This window comes from Bufo gargarizans, chromosome 3, assembly GCF_014858855.1.
Source record: "Bufo gargarizans isolate SCDJY-AF-19 chromosome 3, ASM1485885v1, whole genome shotgun sequence".
Classification (NCBI taxonomy): Eukaryota; Metazoa; Chordata; class Amphibia; order Anura; family Bufonidae; genus Bufo; species Bufo gargarizans.
Window position 1 is genome coordinate 566,522,738 of NC_058082.1, and position 26,227 is coordinate 566,548,964.

The 26,227-nt window shown below is 49.2% G+C and overlaps 1 protein-coding gene across 1 annotated transcript in view; it reads right to left on the minus strand.

Moving 5' to 3' along the window:
- Positions 1 to 8,212: 8,212 nt before the first annotated feature.
- LOC122930718 (V-set domain-containing T-cell activation inhibitor 1-like) overlaps positions 8,213 to 26,227 on the minus strand; it is a 111,235-nt gene continuing 93,220 nt past the window's right edge. The window contains exon 6 of the mRNA XM_044284285.1: positions 8,213 to 9,025. The gene's annotated coding sequence lies outside the window, so the exon portion shown is untranslated. The remainder of the gene's footprint in view (positions 9,026 to 26,227) is intronic.

The following is a 26,227-nucleotide window of genomic DNA, read 5'->3' on the forward strand; positions in this document are numbered from 1 at the left end:
CAGTCACCTTTTCTCGTGGGTGTTACTTCACACCCTGTTGGAAGTTCTGCTTTGTCAAGTCCACAGGCAGGCGTTAGGCGGCCTGTTCGCCCTCACAGGGGTCTGAGCTCCCTAGCCCTGCCCAAGCCGCAGATCCCAACATAGCCCGCAGACCCCAGCACACAGACCTCCTGAGCTCCACTGTCAGACAGAGGTAATCTTCATCACCTGGCAGTGCTGGCTGTTATTTATACCTGGCAAAACCCAGCCTGGAACATGGGGAGTAGTCACCCACCCAGGACTTTGACTACTCCCAGTAAGAGCCGTCCCAGATCAGCTATTACAGCCATACTAAGTATCAAGGTGTCAAACAGCAACTGCTGCTGACACATAAAAAACGGTTCTTACTCCACCGAGGCCCGGAACCTCGGTGACACATACCTATCATCAACAATGATTCCTTGTACCTTCTTACATACCTTCCCCCTTTCTTCAACCCTGAGGGGGTGAACACATGCCATACAGTATACTCGTGACAGGGCATCCGGCTTTCCCTGCAACCGGCCTGCCCTGTTGTAAGGAAGGGAACCACCTGGTGACCCGGGCATTTCTCTCTTTGGCCTGGCTCATCCACTTGAGAGGGGAGTGGTCGGTCACCAGGTGCAATGTTCTCTCCAACAAATAATAGCGGAGAGACTTGAGTGCCCACTTGATAGCCAGGCACTGTACCTGGTCTCGGCTGGGGTGAGCTTGTAACTTAGGAAGACAATGGGATGCTCCTCCTGAGACAGTACAGCACTGAGGTCTTCTTCGGAGGCGTCCGTCTGTACTATGAATTCTCGCTTGAAGTCGGGCGTCACCAAAACTGGGGACCCACACAGGGCCGACTTCAAAGCGGAGAAAGCCTCTTCCTCCCGGTCATTACAGTGAACCATCACTGACTTGCGTCCCTTCAATAACTCTGTCAATGGCGCGGCTACAGAAGCAAAGTGGGGAATAAATCTTTACTAGTTTAGTGGTGACAGGTCGGGGCCAATTTCTTATTGCCTCTATTTTGTTTACTTGGGGTTTAATCACTCTGTGCCCAATGACATACCCCAGGTACTTAGTCTCCTCTAACCCTATCATGCATTTTTTGGTGTTAGAGGCTAGTCCAGCTTTTCGAAGGGAGTCCACTACGGCCTGTACTTTGGGTAGGTGACTATCCCAGTCGGTACTGTGGATGACAATATCGTCCAGGTAAGCAGAAGCGTACCAACGACGTGGTCGCAGCACATTGTCCATTAGCCTTTGGAAAGTGGCGGGGGCGCCATGCAGACCAAAGGTAGCACCTTATACTGGTACAGCCCCTCCGGTGTGATGAAGGCTGTTTTCTCTTTGGTAGCCTCCGTTAAGGTCTACCCGTGGCATGGAATACGCATCGAACTTTGAGATTTTGTTTAGTTTCTGGAAAAAGTTACAGAATCGTAACACCCGTCCGGCTTTGGTATTAAGACTATTGGACTGGCCGACTCACTTTTGGACTCCTCAATGACGTCTAGTTGCAGCATTAGCTGCACTTCCTCTGAGATGGCTTGTTGCCGAGCCTCAGGTACCCGGCATGGTTTCAACCGGATTTTGGACTGAGGCTCAGTCACAATGTCATGCTGGATTATGGAAGTGCGTCCAGGAAGGTCTGAGAACACAATCGTGTTCCTGCTGACAAAATCCCTGGCCTCCTGAGTCTGTTTAGAGGAGAGGCTGTCAGCAATCTTCACTATGGCAGCCACTTCTCTTGCATCAGACAGAGGGGCCAGTACCTCTTCTCCTAAAAAACCCGGCCGCGGGCTATCGTCAGTACCGGTCTCCATATTTTTCCACGGTTTGAGCAAATTCACATGGTACACCTGCTCCGGCTTCTGCCGCCCGGGCTGGTGTACCTTGTAGTTTACTTCTCTAACCTTTTCGAGTACCTTGTAGGGTCCCTGCCACCTAGCCAGTAACTTACTGTCCACTGTCAGTACCAGAACCAAAACCCAATGTCCCGGGTTAAAGATCTGAACCCGAGCTTGCCGATTATACACCCGACTTTGAGCTCGCTGAGCTGCCTCCATATGTTCCTTTACAAGCGGCAACACAGTTTACATACATTCCTGCATCTGGGTAACATATTCAATAACGCTTTTATATGGGGTGGGTTGTTGCTCCCACGCCTCTTTGGCTATGTCCAACAGACCACGTGGATGTCTGCCAAATAGCAGTTCGAAGGACGGGAAACCAGTAGAGGCCTGGGGCACTTTTCGCACTGCAAACATAAGATAGGGCAGAAGGAGGTCCCAGTCCTTCCCATCCTTAGACACTACTCGTTTTAACATGGTTTTTAACGTTTTGTTAAACCTTTCTACTAGGCCGTCAGTTTGCGGGTGATAGACGCACGTCCGTATCTGCTTGATGTTCAGCAATTTACAGAGTTCCCGTATGACCTTGAACATAAAAGGAGTCCCTTGGTCAGTCAGAACCTCTTTAGGTAGCCCCACTCTGGAGAACATCTCCATTAACTCCTTTGCTATGAGTTTGGCCGATGTATGTCGCAGTGGCACCGCCTCCGGGTACTGAGTGGCGTAGTCTAGGACGACCAGGGTGTGTTGGTGTCCTCTAGTGGACTTCAGTACTGGGCCTACGAGATCCATATCGATTCATTCAAATAGAGTCTTGATAATCGGGAGAGGCACTAAAGGACTACGGAACAGGTGCTGGGGGCTAGTGGTTTGGCAGGTTGGGCAAGACTTACAAAAGTCATCCACCTCTCTAGACACACTGGGCCGGTAAAAACGTTGTATTACTGTAAAGTCTTACTACATCAGGAGGCCATTACCATGCTGCCAGTATCATTGATGCCTATTGGATTAGTTATCTTTGTCCCCTGATGAACCAACCAGCTCGCATAACACTGGGGAAGCACGTCGGGACAAGCATTCATCACACCTTGTCAGGGTCGAAGTAAGTGAGAGCGAGGGCTTAGCCACCAAGAGGGGCGGAAGCTCGGCCTTGAGGCAGGGTAGTATTTTGAGGGATTCATCAGGGAAAGACCCCACCCCCACCCTAGACCTCACTTCTCATTTGCCAAAGCATCCAAGCCCTTGGCCTTCAAAACTGTAAGTGGTTGCATCTTTAATTACTTGGATGATACTATCCTTGACCACGTCCTAAGTGGCTCTGCTCTTCTTACGTGGCACTATATGTTATCAATTATTGTATACATTGTGGGGTAGTATTTTAATACCGAGAAGTAAAAGTTAAGTTTTATACGAACAGTCATTATTTTCTCTGTGATAGTTATTTCTGTACTTTTCAACACTATAGATTTTTGTCAGTGATAGTCTTGATATAGTGTGAGCTCTACCGGTCCAGTCCACGTTATATTAACATAGTGTGAGCTCTACCGGTCCAGTCCACGTTCAGATGACATAGTGTGCGCTATACCGGTCCAGTCCACGTTCAGTTTACATAGTGCACGCTCTACCGGTCCAGTCCACATTCAGTTGACATAGTGCACGCTCTACCGGTCCAGTCCACGTTCAGTTTACATAGTGCACGTTCTACCGGTCCAGTCCACGTTCAGTTTACATAGTGCACGCTCTACCGGTCCAGTCCAAGTTCAGTAGTTCAGTTGACATAGTGTGTGCTCTACTGGTCCAGTCCACATTCAGTTCACATAGTGTGTGCTATACCGGTCCAGTCCAAGTTCAGTAGTTCAGTTGACATAGTGTGTGCTCTACTGGTCCAGTCCACATTCAGTTCACATAGTGTGCGCTCTACCGGTCCAGTCCACGTTCAGATGACATAGTGTGCGCTCTACCGGTCCAGTCCACATTCAGTTCACATAGTGTGCGCTCTACCGGTCCAGTCCACGTTCAGATGACATAGTGTGCGCTCTTCTGGTCCAGTCCACATTCAGTTCACATAGTGTGCGCTCTACTGGTCCAGTCCACGTTCAGATAACATATTGTGCCCTCTACCGGTCCAGTCCACGTTCAGTTCACATAGTGTGTGCTATACCAGTCCACATTCAGTTCACATAGTGCGCGCTTTACCGCTCCAGTCCAAGTTCAGTAGTTCAGTTGACGTAGTGTGTGCTCTACCGGTCCAGTCCACATTCAGTTCACATAGTGTGCGCTCTACCGGTCCAGTCCATGTTCAGATGACATAGTGTGCACTCTACCGGTCCAGTGCTTTCCACATTCAGTTCACATAGTGCACGCTCTACCGGTCCAGTCCAAGTTCAGTAGTTCAGTTGACGTAGTGTGTGCTCTACCGGTCCAGTCCACATTCAGTTCACATAGTGTGCGCTCTACCGGTCCAGTCCATGTTCAGATGACATAGTGTGCGCTCTACCGGTCCAGTCCTTTCCACATTCAGTTCACATAGTGCACGCTCTACCGGTCCAGTCCAAGTTCAGTAGTTCAGTTGACGTAGTGTGTGCTCTACCGGTCCAGTCCACATTCAGTTCACATAGTGTGCGCTCTACCGGTCCAGTCCATGTTCAGATGACATAGTGTGCGCTCTACCGCTCCAGTCCACATTCAGTTCACATAGTGTGCGCTCTACTGGTCCAGTCCACGTTCAGATGACATAGTGTGCGCTCTACTGCTCCAGTCCACGTTCAGATGACATAGTGTGCGCTCTTCTGGTCCAGTCCACATTCAGTTCACATAGTGTGCGCTCTACTGGTCCAGTCCACATTCAGATAACATATTGTGCGCTCTACTGGTCCAGTCCACATTCAGTTGACATAGTGCACGCTCTACCGGTCCAGTCCACGTTCAGTTTACATAGTGCACGCTCTACCGGTCCAGTCCAAGTTCAGTAGTTCAGTTGACATAGTGTGTGCTCTACTGGTCCAGTCCACATTCAGTTCACATAGTGTGTGCTATACCGGTCCAGTCCAAGTTCAGTAGTTCAGTTGACATAGTGTGTGCTCTACTGGTCCAGTCCACATTCAGTTCACATAGTGTGCGCTCTACCGGTCCAGTCCACATTCAGATGACATAGTGTGCACTCTACCGGTCCAGTCCACATTCAGTTCACATAGTGTGCGCTATACCGTTCCAGTCCACGTTCAGTTCACATAGTGTGTGCTCTACCGGTCCAGTCCACGTTCAGTTCACATAGTGTGCGCTCTACTGGTCCAGTCCACGTTCAGATGACATAGTGTGCGCTCTACCGGTCCAGTCCACATAGTGTGCTCTCTACTGGTCCAGTCCACGTTCAGATGACATAGTGCACATTCAGTTCACATAGTGTGCGCTCTACTGGTCCAGTCCATGTTCAGATGACATAGTGTGCGCTCTACTGGTCCAGTCCACATTCAGTTCACATAGTGCGCGCTCTACCGGTCCAGTCCACATTCAGTTCACATAGTGTGTGCTATATCGGTCCAGTCCACGTTCAGTTTACATAGTGCACGCTCTACCGGTCCAGTCCAAGTTCAGTAGTTCAGTTGACATTGTGTGCGCTCTACCGGTCCAGTCCACGTTCAGTTCACATAGTGTGTGCTATATCGGTCCAGTCCACGTTCAGTTTACATAGTGCACGCTCTACCGGTCCAGTCCAAGTTCAGTAGTTCAGTTGACATTGCGTGCGCTCTACCGGTCCAGTCCACGTTCAGTTCACATAGTGTGTGCTATATCGGTCCAGTCCACGTTCAGTTCACATAGTGCACGCTCTACCGGTCCAGTCCAAGTTCAGTAGTTCAGTTGACATAGTGTGTGCTCTACCGGTCCAGTCCACATTCAGTTCACATAGTGTGTGCTATACCGGTCCAGTCCACGTTCAGATGACATAGTGTGCGCTCTACCGGTCCAGTCCACATTCAGTTCACATAGTGTGCGCTCTACTGGTCCAGTCCACGTTCAGATGACATAGTGTGCGCTCTTCTGGTCCAGTCCACATTCAGTTCACATAGTGTGCGCTCTACTGGTCCAGTCCACGTTCAGATAACATATTGTGCCCTCTACCGGTCCAGTCCACGTTCAGTTCACATAGTGTGTGCTATACCAGTCCACATTCAGTTCACATAGTGCGCGCTTTACCGCTCCAGTCCAAGTTCAGTAGTTCAGTTGACGTAGTGTGTGCTCTACTGGTCCAGTCCACGTTCAGATAACATAGTGTGCGCTCTACCGGTCCAGTCCTTTCCACATTCAGTTCACATAGTGCACGCTCTACCGGTCCAGTCCAAGTTCAGTAGTTCAGTTGACGTAGTGTGTGCTCTACCGGTCCAGTCCACATTCAGTTCACATAGTGTGCGCTCTACCGGTCCAGTCCATGTTCAGATGACATAGTGTGCGCTCTACCGGTCCAGTCCTTTCCACATTCAGTTCACATAGTGCACGCTCTACCGGCCCAGTCCAAGTTCAGTAGTTCAGTTGACGTAGTGTGCGCTCTACCGGTCCAGTCCACATTCAGTTCACATAGTGTGTGCTCTACCGGTCCAGTCCACATTCAGTTCACATAGTGTGCGCTCTACCGGTCCAGTCCATGTTCAGATGACATAGTGTGCGCTATACCGGTCCATCCAATTTTCAGATGACATAGTGTGCGCTCTACCGGTCCAGTCCACATTCAGTTCACATAGTGTGCGCTCTACTGGTCCAGTCCACGTTCAGATGACACAGTGTGCGCTCTACTGGTCCAGTCCACGTTCAGATGACATAGTGTGCGCTCTTCTGGTCCAGTCCACATTCAGTTCACATAGTGTGCGCTCTACTGGTCCAGTCCACATTCAGATAACATATTGTGCGCTCTACTGGTCCAGTCCACAATCAGTTGACATTGTGTGCGCTCTACGGCTGAATTCACATACAGTTGAGATAGTTTGCGCTCTACCGGTTCAGTTCTACGGGATGCGCACTGTCATGATAGAGATGATCTTTCCTCAGGATAGGTCATCAATATCAGATTGGTGGGAGTCCGAGTGACCACAATGATGAGCTTTTAGAAGAGGCTGCAGTGCTTATGATTGTAGCTAGGGATGAGCGAATCGACTTCCGATGAAACATCCGTAGTCGATTCGCATAAAACTTGCATTGTCTCCTATGAGCCAAAGTTATTACTTTGCGAAGTCTCGCGAGACTTTGCATCATAACTTCATAAATCAATTTCTACTGTAAGAAAACATTTACCGAACCCGGGTTCGGTTCTAAGTGGTTCCTTGGAACTGAAACCAGGTTTGGGAAATGTTTTTTTACAGTAGAAATTGATTCATGCAGTTATGATGCGATGGGATGCCACCGATGGGCCCGTGCTCTGTGCTTGTCCCCCCAGCCCCTTGTAGGACTCCACGGGATGGCATTTGCCTGGATCGCCCTGCCAATGTACAGCGTGAGGCGTAGGAGGTATAGACTTGTCCTCCTCCAGAGGTTGTCCTGAATCTTGACAGGTTTCAGCAGCAGGAATCCCCAACGCCCCAGATATCTGATGAATTTGCTATCTTTTTCCCTAATTAGAACAAATTTTAATTTAAAAAAAGTGACTAAAAACACCCCCTCGGCCTCACCCACTTTATCCAACTTGTGTGTGGCTGCTGTTTTGACCACCATAATCCTCAATGTATTCTCACCAGACACCTGGCATAAATACATTGATAATTCTCCTGCTTCTCTCACACAGTATATTCTAAAACTGTCTGCCGGCAGCCACCACCAGGGGGAGCTCAGTGCATAGGAATGTATACAGTTACCATTTACTGAAATAGAAGCTGTAATCGTCTTAGCTGTGAGCTCCCCCTAGTGGAAGCTGCAGTGCTTTCACATAAGTAACAGAAGAAGGAGTTCAGTGCCGGAGCCGTCCTGGGTCCCATAGCAGTTGTGTGGTCTGCCTCCATTTAGGGTACACCACTGGGCACAAAGACACCAGTGCACCAGGTGAACACTGCACATCGTCCGATGATCTGATGCAGGACCTAAAAATCTGTGGGAAAATGGGTGAGTATATTACATGAAGCTGCGCGGACGTTCAGACCTGTAAGTCAGGCTATCCAGGCTGCAGTACCAGCGATGACCACCTGGTGGCAGTGTAGAGTCCTACATGCTTCACAGTGATAATTTGTAGGCTAGTCTAGGGTTCATCATAAATACCCTGACTGCCCCGAGCTGGTAAGTGTCGTTCTGCGCCATAGACCCCCATCCAGAATACGATCAGCATGAAAGGATTACACGTTAGATTTATTTTATGGCTGCGGTAAGTGACACAAGAAGCAGAGAGGATCATGGGTAATATATAAATGCAATGTCCTTCATAGAAAAACAAATCCTTCCTGCACATGACGGGGAAGAGTGTGACGGGTAAGGCAGCCGCCCTGTCTGTTAGCTGGGACTACATGACCAGGTCACCCTCTCAGACTGGACCTCCACCTGCTGAAACACTCTGTGCTGCTGTGCACCCTTCTCATCCTACTACAGTATGTAACTCCCACACTATGGTCCCAGACATTATCAGCACACTCCTCTACTGAGATGTACTCTGTGCTGCTGGGGGTCCTGCTCCTTGAATTATATAGTAGAGTATATGACCTTACACAAGATTGGCACACTGCTGTCCTGAAATACTCTGTGCTGCTGGAAGAACCTTTTCTTTCCTATATCTGCACCATGCACCTCACCTTCTGGTGCTCTTTAGGCTGTTCCATCATGGCCACCTGTCTAGTAAAACCTGCACATAAGTAATGCACCATCATGAAGACGACTTGTCCAGTGTCCCTGAGGTCTGGGCGCTGATTGGCTGCCATGTGTTCGTCTCATCCAGTGACTTCTGTAGTGCTTCATGTCTGCAGGGCTTGTGCTACCAGATGCCTCCTGACAACCCGAATCCATAGAAATGACACCAGAGGAGAAGACGTTCTGAAGATGGAGTCACCCAGCTGATATACCCAGGACGACATGCAGGGCAAGCTACCTGACCTGCAGAGCTTACAGTCCATGGATGATCTCCAGAGGTTAGAAGGACACAGCTGAGAAGTCAATGAAATGTCTCTGAGAAGATGCAGCTCCAAGTTCATCCTTTAGGAGACCTGGGGGAGAAAACGGCTGTTACTGACGGCATTATAGAGGACGGCAGGGGTCGTGCCCTGTGTCTGAGCGACTCTCTGATGGCTTCTCATATAGATATATAGACACAGAAGATCCTGAAGACTAAATCTGGTGTAGATAACTTCTACTACCTCCATGAAGACTCTCATCTCCAGGGCAGTCCTCATGGAGGCATAGGTGGTACATCTACCAGGGGCTGTCACCCACCTGCCGCCCACCAGGAGCTGCATGGCAGCTAAATATAAACAATGATGTGCACTGACCGCCGCAGGCACAGGGGACTCGGGAGAGGCCACATAAACACCCTACAATGAGACGTTGAAATCCTTACTGAGCTTGCTGTCCCTCGTGGACTCTGTGGTCACCCGTTTCGTCCTCATCGAGGCAGAATCCAAGAAGCGTCGGATGATGAGTCTGAAAACAGGTCGCTGACAACCCCCAGCGCCAGGGTCTGATGTAGTCTTCAGGCAGCACCTCCTGACCTTCTACCATATGCCTATTGCACACGACCGTATGTATTTTGCGATCCACAAAAAAACGAATCCGCAAAAAATACGGATGACGTCCGTGTGCATTCCGTGGCCCCTAATAGAACTGTAATGCAGACAATAATAGGACAAGTTCTATATTTTAGCGAAACGGAAATACGTAAACAGAATGCACATGGGGTACCTTCCGTTTTTTTTTTGTGGACCCATTGAAATAAATGGTTCTGCACACGGTCCGCAAAAAAACTAGAAAGAAAATACGTTTGTGTGCAAGAGGCCTTAGGGTACATGTACACAAACTTATATTTGAAACCATTCATTTCAATGGGTCCGCAAAAAAACCCTGAAGTTACTCCGCGTGCATTCTGTTTCCGTATGTCCGTATTTCCTTTCCGCAAAAAAATAGAACATGTCCTATTATTGTCCGCATTACGGACAAGGGTAGGACTGTTGGCTAACAGTAGGTGTCCTGCATCTGATCAGGAAAATCCCATCAAAGGAGTGTTTTATAATACCGTATTGTTCTGTCCTGGGGAGGTTGGGGGTTTGTAACTCAATCTTCTCCCAGGCTGTCGGGGAGGTGTTCTGTGCACTGTATAATTGGCTGCGTGTGCCAATAAAGTCAGACTTGGTTTACCCAGCATTAAGCCTCGGCTCATGTGTGGGGGTTATACTAGTCCATGATTAAAAAAAGAGAAAAGAGAATTAGATCGCACATACACAAGGTTAATTAGATCAAAGCATAGCCTGTGGATGTGCGATCCAGTTCTGTTTTTCTCCATTTGACATGTGGTTATGATAGTCCGCCTTCATGGCTTAATTGCGGTCCGGCTGAAGAAAAGGGGTGAGTTGGTCAGACCGTCTCATTTGGTGGCAGCAGTGGGATTGTCCCTTTCCTGGATCCATAATTCCAGACGAGAACCAGAGCAGCATGCATGGAAGGCTGCTATACCCAACTTAAGCGCAACACTTTGAAAGAAATACTGGAAGTACGTGGAGGCAGTGCCAGCAATAAAGCCAAGCGTCTCATCATCAGCGAGCTAATGGAGCTGGACAGGGAGCACTTGGTAGCGGCAGCCCCGGCTGTTCGTACGGAGGAAAGTGAAGTGGACAGAGAAATAAGGGATCGACTAGCGCTGTTCGGGCCAAACCCTTCGCCTGAGATTATCTATCACATCAGTGCGAATAATAATGCAAACAAACAAAGGGAATTACAAATCCGTCTAGTGGAGGCACAGAGAACTTCAGCGGTTGTACAGAACTGTTCCTGCGTTAACCCCAAACTGTGGAAAATTCCTTTCAGCGCGTTTAAAGCATTTGAAGATCACACAAACCAAATCAATGGATATTTGTCTGATTTCGAGAGACAATGTGCCCTTCACAAGGTAGCAGAGGGGGAACGGGTTCCAATTTTGGCTGGAAAACTGCCTGGCAAAGCAGCTTATGCCTTCAGAGCCATCCCTGATCAGGGCCTAAGTAGCTATGAGCGAGTATAAGAGGCGCTCCTGGCCAGGTACGCAGTAACCCCAGAGGCACACCGGAGGAAATTTAGAAATTCCAGGAAAACAGAGTCGGACTCGTACGCAGAGTGGGCTTGCCAGTTGCATAGGGCAGCCACCCACTGGGTCAATGGCTGTCAGGCCACCACCCTGGAGGACTTGTTGCAACTGGTACTACTGGAACAATTCTGCACGTGGCTCTAGCCAGATGTAAAGGAGTGGGTGAGGGACCGTAACCCTCTCACCTTGCAAGAGGCGGCCAGGATGGCAGATTAATACACGGAGGCCTGGAAACCAGAACTACCTTTCCCCAAACCCCAACCACTTCGGGTCGATGCCCCAGCAGAAGCACCAGGAAGGAGCCATCAACCATCTCAGTGACCTGCAGCAGCGGCCTATAGACCTCCACAGACTACTGGACCTCACTGTTTCCGGTGCAAGCAAGTGGGACACTACCGCAGGGACTGTCCGCTGGAACAACCCCGACCGATTTAAAATCGTCCAGCAGGTACCAACGCCAGGGCAGCAGTTCACTCAATTGATTACCCGGTCCAAACTACTTGGGAGGCCCGGGAGTTAACCAGAGAAGAGTCACCGGGGTTTCTTCATGAAGCCAATCCGGTACAGGCAGCCAGTGGGGCAACCGACAACACCACCGCCAACTGGTGATGTTTAATGGTGAAACTGTCCAAGGCCTCCGGGATACAGGGGCCACCATCGCACTGATTAAGAGACATTTGCTCAACAACGACAACCACCAGCCAGGCAATTCTATTGCTGTTCGGGTGGTAGGGGGAACCGTCTATAGAATCCCTACTGCCCAGGTTCATTTGGATTGGGGTGTGGCGTCTGGAACAGTAAAGGTGGGGGTCATGAAGGATTTGCCCACCAATGTAATACTCGGCAATGATTTGGCTCCTTTTACATCTGCCATTATACATGCACTCAACCAGGAGATTCACGCTGTAACTACCAGAGCCCAGAGTCGCAATACAGAAAACCTCTCAGAAACTCCGGGGACCCAGGTACGATCCACTTCTCCGACAGCGTCAGTAGAGCCCCTACCCTGGAATACCCCTGAGGATTTTGGTAAACAGGTAGCGGGAGACCCCACCTTACTAAAGTACCAGGAAAAAGCTGTAACTGATCAAGGGGGGCTGGAGGGGGAGCAGTATGTGTTGGAAGGTAGCAGATTGTATAGGCTAACAGATTCTAGGGCAAATGCCTCAGGGCCCAAACAGAAATGCCAGCTGTGACGAAACCAACCTCGCCACAGTGTTTTGGAGGGGGCTGGTTGCCAGCCTCCTGCCTCAGGATTATGGCCCATACTGACTTTAAAGAAGACAGGCCGGCCGCACAGCTTAAATCTGTCTTTGGAATTGTATTTTGTTATGTGAGGTACCCAGATGGCTAGTTTAATTGTATTCGTGTGGTCTGAGTGTCATTCGCCTAACGATATGCACTCAGACTTGAGCTATCTGGGAATATGTTAAATGTCTGTGGTTGCTGGGAGGGTGTGACATTGTGTGTTTAAATGGTGATTTCTGTCCTGTTGTCCCCACATGTGTATTGGCGATTTCCCTTTGTCCTGAGAGATAATTGGATTATTCCTCGGTTGTCTCTGGGGCAGAGAGGAGGAAACCATGATGCATTGTGGGGATGTGTTGTATCTGTTCTGTGTGTCGCAGTCTCCATTCTGGTCCCCTGGGGGCGTGTCCACCAGTGGGGACCTGCATAAATACGGGCGGATAGCCCTCAATAAAGTGTTCCTGTTTTATCCTTCATCATGTTGAGACTGGTGTTTGGATAACTGATCAAAACTGGGGGATTGCTATACGCTGAAGATTTGCTATACTCCCCTGGCATAACTACTAGCTCTTGTAAGAGCTGTTCCTGCTCTCTGGCTGTAGGAGAGGTTCACCCACTGGAGCCTGGAGCCTTGTCGTAGGTCCAGCGTTGGTGGAGGACGGTGAGACCCCAACCAAGCTGCGGCGGTTTGTGGGGTCTGCAGTGCGTACGGTGTCAAGTGGAGTGCTTGGAGTCCTCGGAAAGCACTAGGAGCATCTATTGACGGAGGTACCCGGTCGGGGTGCTAGGAGATCCGTTACACCAGCTAGTAGTTCCCCAGCTAGTAGGAGCTGTTGAGAATTGGGCACGACATCCCCTTAGCTGGGCATTTAGGAATTCAGCGGACGTCATACCGGGTGACCTAAAACTTTTTCTGGCCGGGAATCTCTAATGATGTCCAACGATATTGTTAAACTTGTGAAGTATGCCAACGGGTGGGCAAGAGAGGTGACCACCCTAAAGCTAAAATGATTCCCATGCCCATCATTGAAGAACCTTTTAGTCGGGTAGCGGTGGATTTAATAGGGCCCCTGGCTCAACCTAGCCGCTCCGGTAAACGTTACAGCCTAACCATAGTGGATTACGCCACTAGGTACCCCGAAGCAGTAGCGGTGCCCAATATTGAGGCTGAGACAGTAGCAGATGCCCTGGTTAAGGTATTCTCAAGAGTAGGATTTCCCCGAGAAATTCTATCTGACCAGGGTACCCAATTGACGGCGACCGTAACACATCAGCTATGGAAGGTCTATGGGATAAAACCCCTGATGAGCTCCCCGTATCACCCCCAGACTAACGGTCTCTGTGAGCGATTTAATGGAACTCTGAAGCAAATGCTGAAGACGTTCACTGCCGCCAACAGAGACTGGGAGCGTTTCCTGCCTCATCTCCTCTTTGCTTATAGGGAGGTGTCCACAGGAATCAACTGGCTTCTCGCCCTTTGAGCTGCTATATGGGAGGTGAGTGAGGGGACCCATAGATCTTATTAAGGAGCACTGGGAGGGGGCCATAGAGTCAGCAGGGACCCCGGTGGTACCATATGTGCTGGAGTTGAGAGACTGTATGGAGGCATTGACTCAGATGGTACGCGAGTTCAGCGGGTATGGTATGACTGGAAGGCCTGACACCGTAGTTTTTAAATTGGACAGAAGGTTATGGTACTTAAACCGGTCCAGCATGACAAACTACAGGCTGCCTGGCAGGGACCATACCAGATTATTGGGAAGATATGTGACACTACGTACCGTGTCGCCAGCTGTGAGAACGAGGATGTGAAGCGCACATTTCACATCAACATGCTCAAGGAGTACAAAGGGAGAGAGGAAGAGGTGGCGGCTGTATGTGCCCCAGCATCTGAAGATACGGATCACTTACCGTTACCTGATCTGCTAGGGAGTGACCAGAGAGAAAGGGACATAGAGTTGGTACACTTGGGGGAACGGCTGTAACCACAGGAGCGGACCCAGGCGATCACCTTTCTGGATGCCAAACAGGCCACGTTCTCTCAGGAGCCCGGGTACACTAGACTGGCAACCAACAGGGTAGAGACTCCATTGAAGCAACCCCCCTACCGCATCCCTGAGGCAGTCTGGGAAGGGATGCGTAAGGAAATTAAGGAGATGCTCCGCTTAGAAGTCATTGAGCATTCTAAAAGCTTTTGGGCATAAAACATTTACAGTGGCCTACCCGATGCCCCGAGTAGACGAACTGTTGGACCGTATTGCTAGAGGGAAGTATCTAACTACTATCAACTTATGCAAGGGCTACTGGCAAATTCCCCTAGCCGAGGATGCTGTTCCCAAATCCGCCTTCGTCACTCTGTTCGGCTTGTACCAATTTAGAGTCTTGCAGTTCGGAAGGAAGAATGCCCCAGCTACATTCCAAAGAATGGCAGATCGTCTCCAAGATGGTCTCCAGGATTATGCGTGCTGTGGGAATCAGCTCTGCTAGAGGCAGGATTGGCCGACTAGCGAACAGTCAGAGACAGTGACACTCGAGATGAAGTCCAAAGAAAGTCCCACTTTATTGTGGTTTCAAATAGCAAAACAAAAGGCCTTTACATTTTAGGCAAAATATAAAACAAATCCTGCTTGTCTGAGTGTAGTGTCCCACTAGGTAAAGGTGGGCACTGCACAGGTTAATGTGTTACATTGCATTAAATGTCATGTGCATGTTTTTCCCTGTATTATCTGGGTGTCAGGCCTGTCAGGGTGTAGTTTAGCCTCCCAGACGTTAGAGGGAGCTGGAGAGCCCTAGTTACATATAGGAAGGCCCAGACAGGGAAGTGTTAGTGTATTCCAGGGGACTAGAGGAGTCACCTCGTCCACCTGAAGCTCCTGAAGCTAGGATCAGCTCAGTAGAGATACCCCAGTTGAAGGATCCAACCTCCTGGGAGAAAACCCACAGTCACTCATCTTACAAGAGGAGGCGACCCAGGGTAAGCAAAGTGACCCTGAAGGGCAGAGAACTTAGGAACCATAGCAAGCAGTATAATACCTGAGGAAGGAAGTAACCAAGGATATAAGCCACCCTTTTAGGCATCCGGGCCTTGGGAGATATAAAGCCAGAGCAGGAGTTCTAGAAAGGACACTGTACATTGATTCTGGGAAAAGTACAACCTGCCGCTGAGTGCTTGTGGAATTTACCCTCAGTGTAACTTGCATGACTATTGCCTGCCATATTTGTGAATAAGCCCCTTTTCGTGGAACTGTAATATAGAGACTGTGCTACACCTGCTGTACAAAGTTGGATTGTCCAGTAAAGTTTACGTTTGGTTCACTGCATACTTGTGTACCTTCATCATTCCAACCACCAACCGGCGTGCCACCGGCCAAAGGCACTGGCGTCACGAATACCACAGGGACCTTGCCCCAGGCACACAAAATACCTGTAACATCCAGGGCACCTCAACTACCATCAGGCCTGGTCCCTATCTACAGAGCGTGCCCCAGAGGAACCGTGTCTACCTCTCCTTCACTGCCACGCGCCTGCCCAGGGTTCTTCAAATATAGTGAGTACCCTCGATTGCCCATAACTGTGACCTCACTTCGTCATACCCTGCAGGTCTGGCGTGTTGCATAAATTGGCGTCACGAACAGGATCCAAATATTCCTGCACCATAGCGGATTTAAAAACGGTGTGCTGAAAATTGTCTTAAAGTGACATGCCCCAATTGTTTTATTGAAAATTGCTGGGCCAAAGTGAACTGTAATATTTGCGGTGTGAAGATTGCATTGTATGGACTATTTTCTGCCGATTTGAGTCACCGCTTGCTGTCAGTGAATAGACAGCCATATTGCCCATTTACCTGATCGGATTACAAGTGCGCCTCGTGGAGCCGTTTGGCGCGAAAAAGAGGACTTTGGCGCGAAAAGAATCAGGCGGAGCCATCGCCCAACCAACCAGGAAGAAGAACCCCGCCTACCAGAGTCCCGGAGCTACGAGAGGCCGCGCCCACCTGCTGACGCGGTACACAGGACGTCCCGACACCCGGAGCTGCGCATCTCGCGAGACTTGGAGCGAGCACCACCGGAGTGAGTACCAACTTTAAAAACTTTTACCGGCTTCTCCGCTTACCTGTCCGGAAGCTCCCCGACCCCTGCCAAGGCACCGGAGGAATCCCCGCTAGTAGTGAAAGACTTGTCTAAAAAAAAAAAAAAAAAAAAAAAAAAAAAAAGTTAAAGTTACTGCCATAGCCGCTCCGGTCCGCTACATTTAAAGGGCCATACCCACCTAGCAACGCCATGTCCGCGGTCGAGGAAATCGCACAGGCAGCCCCAGTCGTGCCTGCTGAAGTACCCGCAGCCGACTCTGGGCCCCCTGCCGCCGCGGCACCGCCAAGCCTGATGCCGCTAACCATGCCGTACTATTTCGGGGCCCCCTGGTTCCCACGTTATTCAGGGGAAGCCCACAAGTTAAAAGACTTTAAGGAACAAATACTGGCTCTGTTCCGGCTTTATCCCATCAATGCTGAGCAGCAAATGGAGATCCTCTTAGCTCAATTAGAAGGGGCCGCCCGCAGGGAAGTAATGTCATGGCCCCGTTCTGAGAAAAGTAGCCTGGAACAGATCTTTGAACGTTTGGGCACCACATTTGAAGCCAGAACGGTGTCAGAAGTTAAAATGCGTTTCTTCAGCAGAAAACAGCAGCCTGGAGAGTCGCTCCGTGATTTTGCCCTGTCCTTACAGGAGACGCTGAGAGCTGTAGTCCAAGTGGATCCTAAAGAAGCTGAGGACCAGGACCGGACTCTTAGAGAGCAATTCATTGCAGGCATAAGTACTGAACATTTAAAGGGCCAGCTACGGATGTTGTCAGCTCAACACCCTCACTGTACATTCCTGGATTTTAAAGAATTGGCCATCAGCATACTAGGCCAGAATCCTGCTCCAGGGCCAGCGACCTTCCCTGAACCCCAGGCTTGTCAGCCAAAGACTATTAATGTAGGGTCTGCAGGAGTCTGTCAAGCCACCCAAGCTCCAGTCACAGATGTAGTGGCAGCATTAATGGAGCAAGTGAACTATCTTACTCTAAGTCTGGAGAAGGTGTGCAAAAAGATAGAGGAGTGGGAGAGACCATTGCTACTAGAGGATAAGGATCCTCTTCCTCCAAGGCTCCCACCTGCATATGGAGATGTGTATCCAAAAGAGCCTGATGGGCGACTGAAGTACCGGCCCAGAAGCAGGAAGCAGCCTGTCTGCCACCACTGCAAGAAATATGGACATACTGAATCAATGTGCTGGCAGTTACAACAGGCAACCCCTGAGGCAGAGGACCGCCCCTCGGGAGGTAGAACAGTAGGTCCAAAGGATCCAAACTGGATGCCTAAGTATGTCGGGTCCCGTTCGAAAATTAATATATGTATCAATGGGATATCCTTTGAAGCCCTGTTGGACACCGGGTCACAGGTCACCACCATTCAACGGCCTGCCTTTGACAAGTTCTGGGATCCAAGTCTCCTCACCCAGCCACCAGAGTCCTGGCTAGATATCATTGCCAGCAACGGTAAGCCAGTGAAAGTGCATGGGTATTGGGAACCTACTCTACAGGTGGGAGAAGCCACCCTGCCACAGCAAGGCGTGATTGTGGTACAAGCCGGAGGTAAAGGAGGACACCCCGTGATCTTAGGGACTAATGTTCTTAAAAATTTTTACTCCGAAGTGCTTGAAGCATTGAACCAAACCATATCATCCGCCTCACCTGCTTCCAGAAGAGTTATTCAGAAAACTATTAGCGTGCTGTGCGCTCAACAAAAGTTCGCCAACAAGAAAGGAGAAATTTGCACTGTCCGGATCCGGGATAACCGGCCGGTGGTTTTGCCTCCAAATTCCCAGATCATCCTGTGGTGCCGTGCTGTATTAGGGATCCAGGGCCAGGACTATCAAGCCCTAGTGGAACCTATCCCTATTAAGGATCATCCTTTCGTACGGACAGCCAAGAGCATGGTGACCGTGTCCCAAGGTAAAGTGCCTGTTCGTTTAATCAACTTTGGTGATCATCCCGTTACCCTCTTTAAACACTGCCCCGTTGCTCAGCTTTTACAGGTGTCTTTCCAGGATGTGATCCGTCTGCCTGCCGCGGAGGCGTTCCAGACCGCGCAGAGCAGCAGTACCCCTACGGCATCCTGGTGGGAAGAACTACATGTGGGGAACGAATCCACCCCAAGGGAGCAAATAGAGGGGGTCCTGAAGCTGGTGAAGGAGCACCACCAGGCTTTCAGCAAACACTCCACAGACTATGGAGAGGTCAGTGTGATCAAACATACCATACCCACTGGCTCTCACCCTCCTATTAAGGAGAGGCACAGACCCATACCACCTACTACCTATCAGTCTGTGAAAGAGATGATACAAGAGATGAAAGACTCTAATATAATCTGGGACAGCCATAGTCCCTGGGCTGCGCCCCTAGTACTTGTTCGGAAAAAAGATGGCGGCATAAGGTTCTGCGTGGATTACAGGAAAATTTATCAAATCACCCACAAGGATGCATATCCATTGCCACGCATTGAGGAGTCCTTGACTGCCCTGGGGTCATCAGCCTATTTCTCCACCTTGGACTTAACCAGCGGGTACTGGCAGGTACCCATGGCCCCAGAAGATCGAGAAAAGACTGCTTTCACTACACCTATGGGCCTGTTTGAATTTAATTATATGCCATTTGGACTGTGTAATGCTCCAGGAACGTTCCAGAGGCTGATGGAACGTTGTTTAGGCCATAGGAATTTTGAGACGGTGCTATTATACCTGGATGACGTCATTATATACTCCAAGACGTATGAGGACCATCTAAAGCACCTGGGTGAGGTGTTTCAAGTTCTTTCTAAATATGGCCTCAAAATCAAGCCATCCAAGTGCCACCTGCTGAAACCAGCCGTCAGATATCTCGGGCACATTGTCAGTGCCGAAGGAGTACAGCCTGACCCTGACAAACTTGCTGCTGTCCGTAACTGGCCTACTCCTACGACCGTGAAAGAGGTGAGAAGCTTTCTCAGTTTTGCAGGGTACTATAGGCGATTCATCCCGCATTTTGCACAAATTGCGGATCCCATCCAGGAACTCTTGAGGGGGCATCCAAAAAAGAGCCCAAAGACTCCTATTCCTGTTGAATGGAATGAAGAACGGGAAATTGCCTTCCAACTCCTAAAGAAGAAGTTGACTGAACCCCCTGTTCTGGGTTACCCAGATTATCAGAAGCCATTCCACCTCTACACAGATGCCAGTAAAAGAGGCCTGGGGGCCGTGTTGGCTCAAGTGCAAGATAACAAAGAAAGGGTAATTGCCTACGCCAGCAGATCCCTGAAGGGAGCTGAGAAGAACGACCAGAATTACAGTTCTTTCAAGCTGGAGTTTCTTGCCTTAGTGTGGGCTGTGACCGAAAAGTTTAAGGACTATCTCGCTGCCACACCGTTTGTTGCCTTCACAGATAATAATCCCCTGGCACATCTGAATACAGCCAAATTAGGGGCACTGGAGCAAAGATGGGCCTCCCGCCTGGCCAACTATGATTTTACTGTGAAGTACCGGGCAGGCCGCTCCAATGAGAACGCTGATGCTCTGTCACGACTCCCCACTACAGAAGCCCCAGATGAACCGAAAGATGCCTGGGAAGAGGTGGAAATGCCAGCGTTCTATAATAAATTTACCCAGCAGGATAATATACGTGCTGGAGATTCCCCTGCTGCTGATCCTTCCTCATCAGATGGTCCTGAGTCCAGAGGCGATCAAGAAAGATGGATTAAGCTCCAGTCCGAAAGTAGAGTCCTCGGTGAACTGCTTGACTTCCTTTACTAGTGGAAAAGTCCCTGAGAGGATCCGCAGGAAGAGTGCAGACCCAGAGCTAGTGAGATTGTGGAGACATCGCCATCAACTATTCCTTCAAAAGGGCCTGTTGCTCAGAAGGAGTCTGGATCCAGTGTCCTATGATAGAGTGTATCAAATTCTCCTGCCACGTCGGGATGCCAGCCTGGTGCTGGATATGTACCACAACCAGTCCGGACACTTCGGTGTGCAAAAGACTGAGGCCACCATTCGCAGAAGATTCTATTGGATCGGGATGAGAGAAGATATCGAGAAATGGTGCCGAGAATGCACCGCCTGTGCTGTGGGGCGAACTGAACGCCATGACCAGAGGGCGCCTCTCCATCCCATCGTAAGTAAGGCTCCTTTAGAACTTGTTGCCATTGATCATGTAAAGTTAGAGCCGAGTCGCTCAGGGTATACATATGCCATGACTATAATTGATCACTTCACTAAGTTTGTCGTAGCAGTGCCTGTGAAAGACCTGACAGCAAAGACCACAGCGGAGGCGTTCTGGAAGCATTTCCTGCTGCCCTACGGTTGCCCAGAAAGGATCCTCACCGATCAAGGGTCCGCATTTGAGTCACAGCTGTTCCATGAGATGTGCCTGCTACACAACTGCCAGAAGGTCCGGACCACCGCCTATCATCCGCAAGGTAACGGACTCTGTGAGAAAATGAATAAGACTCTCATTGAAATGCTGAGAGCAGTACCCCCTGAGACGAGGGGAGATTGGCCTACTTTGTTGCCGCAGCTTATGTACACTTACAACAACACCATCCACTGTTCCACCGGTTACACCCCGTTCTATTTGATGTTCGGCCGACAAGGGAGATTGCCTGCGGACCACTCCCTAGGGGTACAAGTGCCGGATGAGATCAACCCACTGCCCAAGACTGACTGGGTAGTGGAGCACCAAAGGCGTCTTCTTAATGCTAAGGAGATTGTCCAGGAACGGATGGAGATTGTCCGAGAAAGGCAGCAGAAAGACTTTGACCAGACTGCCCATGCGGGACCCCTGGCTCTGGGAGACAAGGTATGGTTGAAAAACAAATGGGAAAGGATTCCCTACCTTATCACTGCCATACCTAATGCTGCGGCCCACATTTACCAGATCTCCAGGGAAGGAAGAAGTCCCCAAGTTGTTCACAGGAACCGCCTCAAGCCCTGTATAGAAGGAGAACCAGCGGCGGAGGAGATGGAACCGGAGCCTACTGAGGAAGAGTTGCCGGCTCCACCTATGGACCCTATGCAGGCTGTGGAGAACTTAATCCATGATAAAGAGCCGCTCCACTGGGCCCTCACGCCTTGGTTGAATTTATTGGTTCCTGCTCCTGTTCCTGTTAGCCCTCAGCCTCCTGAAGAAGCTCCAGAGGCAATGGGCTCCTCTGACATTCCTGAAGCCAGGCAGGAAGAATCCCTGCCAGTAAGGAGGTCTACCCGTTCTACCAGGGGGCATCGTCCTGTGAGGTTTGCGGACTACATTATGGGACCAGGTAGCCCCTCACGGGAAACCCCTGTTTAACCATTACAAGCCTGGGTACGGACTCATGTTGTTCTTTGAGCCTTCAAGGACTTATGTTTATCTACATTTTATATGGACTATCCTGGTTTATTGATACGCTGTGCCAGGTCAGCGCCCCTGTTCCGTCACATTATCCTGAGAGAAGAGAACGACGCCCCCTTGTCATTACTCCTTTCAGTACATTTAATAACTGTTACATTGTTGATGTGGTAAATATTGCATATGTATGTTCTCTGCTATCTTTCAGGTTGCCGTTCCAGATGGGCGAACCCTCCATGTTGCGCCGAGGACGGGCAACGTTATAGCGTGGGGGTATGTAGTGTCCCACTAGGTAAAGGTGGGCACTGCACAGGTTAATGTGTTGCATTGCATTAAATGTCATGTGCTTGTTTTTCCCTGTATTATCTGGGTGTCAGGGTGTAGTTTAGCCTCCCAGACGTTAGAGGGAGCTGGAGAGCCCTAGTTACATATAGGAAGGCCCAGACAGGGAAGAGTTAGTTCATTCCAGGGGACTAGAGGAGTCACCTCGTCCACCTGAAGCTCCTGAAGCTAGGATCAGCTCAGTAGAGATACCCCAGTTGCAGGATCCAACCTCCTGGGAGAAAACCCACAGTCACTCATCTTACAAGAGGAGGCGACCCAGGGTAAGCAAAGTGACCCTGAAGGGCAGAGAACTTAGGAACCATAGCAAGCAGTATAATACCTGAGGAAGAAAGTAACCAAGGATATAAGCCACTCTTTTAGGCATCCGGGCCTTGGGAGATATAAAGCCAGAGCAGGAGTTCTATAAAGGACAGTGTACAGTGATTCTGGGAAAAGTACAACCTGCCGCTGAGTGCTTGTGGAATTTACCCTCAGTGTAACTTGCATGACTATTGCCTGCCGTATTGTGAATAAGCCCCTTTTCGTGGAACTGTAATATAGAGACTGTGCTACACCTGCTGTACAAAGTTGGATTGTCCAGTAAAGTTTACGTTTTGGTTCACTATATACTTGTGTACCTTCATCATTCCAACCACCAACCGGCGTGCCACCGTCCAAAGGCACTGGCGTCACGAATACCACAGGGACCTTGCCCCAGGCACACAAAATACCTGTAACATCCAGGGCACCTCAACTACCATCAGGCCTGGTCCCTATCTACGGAGCGTGCCCCAGAGGAACTGTGTCTACCTCTCCTTCACTGCCACGCGCCTGCCCAGGGTTCTTCAAATATAGTGAGTACCCTCGATTGCCCATAACCGTGACCTCACTTCGTCATACCCTGCAGGTCTGGCGTGTTGCATGAGCACCATCTAAACAGTATTTCACTAATTGTCCTAAACATGGTACTTTCAGCCTTGTAGTTCATCACAGCGAGCTACTCACACGCACCCTCATATCAGATCCAGGTCTCTCTCAGGCCCAGACTCTCTGCCCGGGTTCTCTTCATGCAAGTGCCGCAGGTGCAGCTAATCAGGCAGCAGGCTAGATCCCTTACCAGAAGTGGACTGCGGATTGGGGAACCTGCCCAGCTCTTCCCCAATCCAAGCTCCAGGCCTTATACCGGCTTTTTACAAAGCTTGGGCTTGCCGCTACATACTGGGCATACCCTGGAGCATATGACAGGATTCTGTGGGACAAATACCTGCCATCAATCACTTTGCCTCACAGTGTACATTCCGGGACGACATAGAAATTAGTGATGAGCGGGAGGTGCCATATTCGATTTCGCGATATTTTGCGAATATTCGATTGAATATTCGTGTTATATTCGTCGAAATCGAATATTCGTAATTATTCCAATTATCGCGATTAATATGCAATTTAATTAATCGCGTATTGCGATTTATATATTTTTTTTCCCTTAGGCAACGCTCCTATGACTAATTCACTATGGCTAGGCTAATATGTGTATTTTACGAATATTCGTAATATTGCTCTAACTTCGTCTTTTAGAATATTCGTAATATTCTAAAAGATGAAGTTAGAGCAATATTACGAATTTTTGTAAAATACACATATAGATTGTAATTTAGCTAATATAGTGCTATAATCCTTTTTTTTTCTCAATTTTTTTTGCCTCTTTTGAACTTGAAGCGAACCTTTCACCTCATTTTCACTTTATAAACTAGCAACAGTACCTTATAGATTATCTTCAGTGTGTTCTTATACATGTTAGTGCCGCTTTCCTGCGCTGTTTATTCTTGAAAAAATCGTCTTATAAAGTTCTCATTTCCTGCTCCTGAAGTCACGCTACAAGTCAAGGGGGTAGCCGTTCCCTCACCTCTGGCTGTACCTCCCCTGCCCTAACCCCGCCTCTATGCGCTGTAATTGACAGCCGGCTCAGTCGCCGGGACCGCGCTTGTGAATCATGCGCATGCGGCGTCCTCCTCATTCGCCGCGCGATCCCGTCTTTCTTGCGGACACAAGCGCGATCCTGTAACAGAATTGCGCATGCGCCGTCCGCAATGCCTGCCTGTCTCGCGCTTGTGTCCGCAAGAAAGACGGGATCGCGCGGCAAATGAGGAAGACGGCGCATGCGCAGGATTCACAAGCGCGGTCCCGGCGACTGAGCCGGCTGTCAATTACAGCGCATAGAGGCGGGGTTAGGAAGGGGAGGTACAGCCATAGGCGAGGGAACGGCTACCCCCTTGACTTGTAGCGTGACTTCAGGAGCAGGAAATGAGAACTTTATAAGACGATTTTTTCAAGAATAAACAGCGCAGGAAAGCGGCACTAACATGTATAAGAACACACTGAAGATAATCTATAAGGTACTGTTGCTAGTTTATAAAGTGAAAATGAGGTGAAAGGTTCGCTTTAAGTTTTGTAAAATATGTACACTATTAAAAAAATTACTATAGCAGTATATTAGCTAAATTACAATCTATATGTGTATTTTACGAATATTCTTAATATTGCTATAACTTCGTCTTTTTAGAATATTCGTTATATTGCTATAACTTCGTCTTTTAGAATATGACGAATATTCTAAAAGACGAAGTTAGAGCAATATTAAGAATATATGTAAAAAGTTGAAATCGCAATTCGATTATAACTTGAATTAATCGAATTGCGATTTCAACGTAATTCTCAAATCCGACAGTACATTCTAGTATATGGAGACGTTCCCATGGTGATGGGGACACTCCATGAGCACGGAAGTCGGCAGAAGCGGCAACGGGCACTGACTGGAGCAGCCAGGAAGCCAGGAATCCAAAGGACAGATAAGAACAACTTTAGGGAAGTGGGAAAGAAAAAAATATAACAATAAATAAAAAAAATAAAAATAAAAAATATTTGATTTCGCGAATATATAGAACTATATTATAAATATTCGCGAAATCTCGAAGTTACGATATTCGAGAAAAAAATTAGCAATTCGAATATTCGCGCTCAACACTAATAGAAATCTTCAGCGACTCATGGGAAGCCCACTTAGAACACATAGGGACCGTATTGGACAGGATCAGAGCAGCTGGTTTGACCTTGAAACCAGAGAAATGTCACACTGGTATGGTGGAAGTTCCGTTTCTGGGACACAGGGTAGGATGTGGGAAACAACGACCGGAGCCTGCTAAAATTGAGGCTGTTGCCAATTGGCCCACTCCCCGTACCAAGACACATGTTATGGCTTTTTTAGGGACAGCCGGTTACTATAGACGCTTTTTTCCTGACTATAGCGGCCTGGCCAAACTCTTGACAGACCTGAAAAAGAAAAACTTACCCCAACAGGTCCTGTGGTCCCCGGAGTGAGAGACAGCCTTCCAAACCTTAAAACAAGCTCTTGTAAATGCACCGGTTCTCGCTGCCCCTGATCCTAACAAACGTTTTATCGTCCATACAGATGATTCCATGTTTGGACTGTTAAGCCAGGTCGGAGAGGATGGGGGGGGGAGCACCCAGGAGCCAATTTCAACCAGAAACTGTTGCCCTTTCCCTATGGCCGTGCATTCACCCTCATCACCGACCACAATCCCTTAGTCTGGCTCAATCGAGTCGCAGGGGATAACGCCCGTCTTCTCAGGTGGAGTCTAGCCCTACAACTGTACGACTTCACTATACACTACTGGCCTGGCAAGCTGAACGGGAATGCAGATGGCCTATCCAGACAGCCTGAGTTGGTAGCGTAAGTTATATCAGGTACTACCCAGACAGCCCCAAGTCGACCCAAAAGGGTCCAACTGTGTCTGCCGGAACTGTAAGCAAGGGGGGAGCAGTGTGAAGGAGAGCCCTTTCACTATGGATTTGTTCACACCTTTTTGTTTGTTTATTTCCTTCATTTTGGTTGTTTGTTCGGTCCCCGAGCAGAGACCCCTCACCCTGGAACGCCAAGAACCTTGCATCTGTTCAGGAAAATCCCATCAAAGGAGTGTTTTACAATACTGTATTGTTCTGTCCTGGGGAAGTTGAGGGTTTGTAACTCAATCTTCTCCCAGGCTGTCGGGGAGGTGTTCTGTGCACTGTATAATTGGCTGCGTGTGCCAATAAAGTCAGTCTTTCTGCTCCTCGACGGCTTGATCAATGACACAACGCAATGCACGCTCCA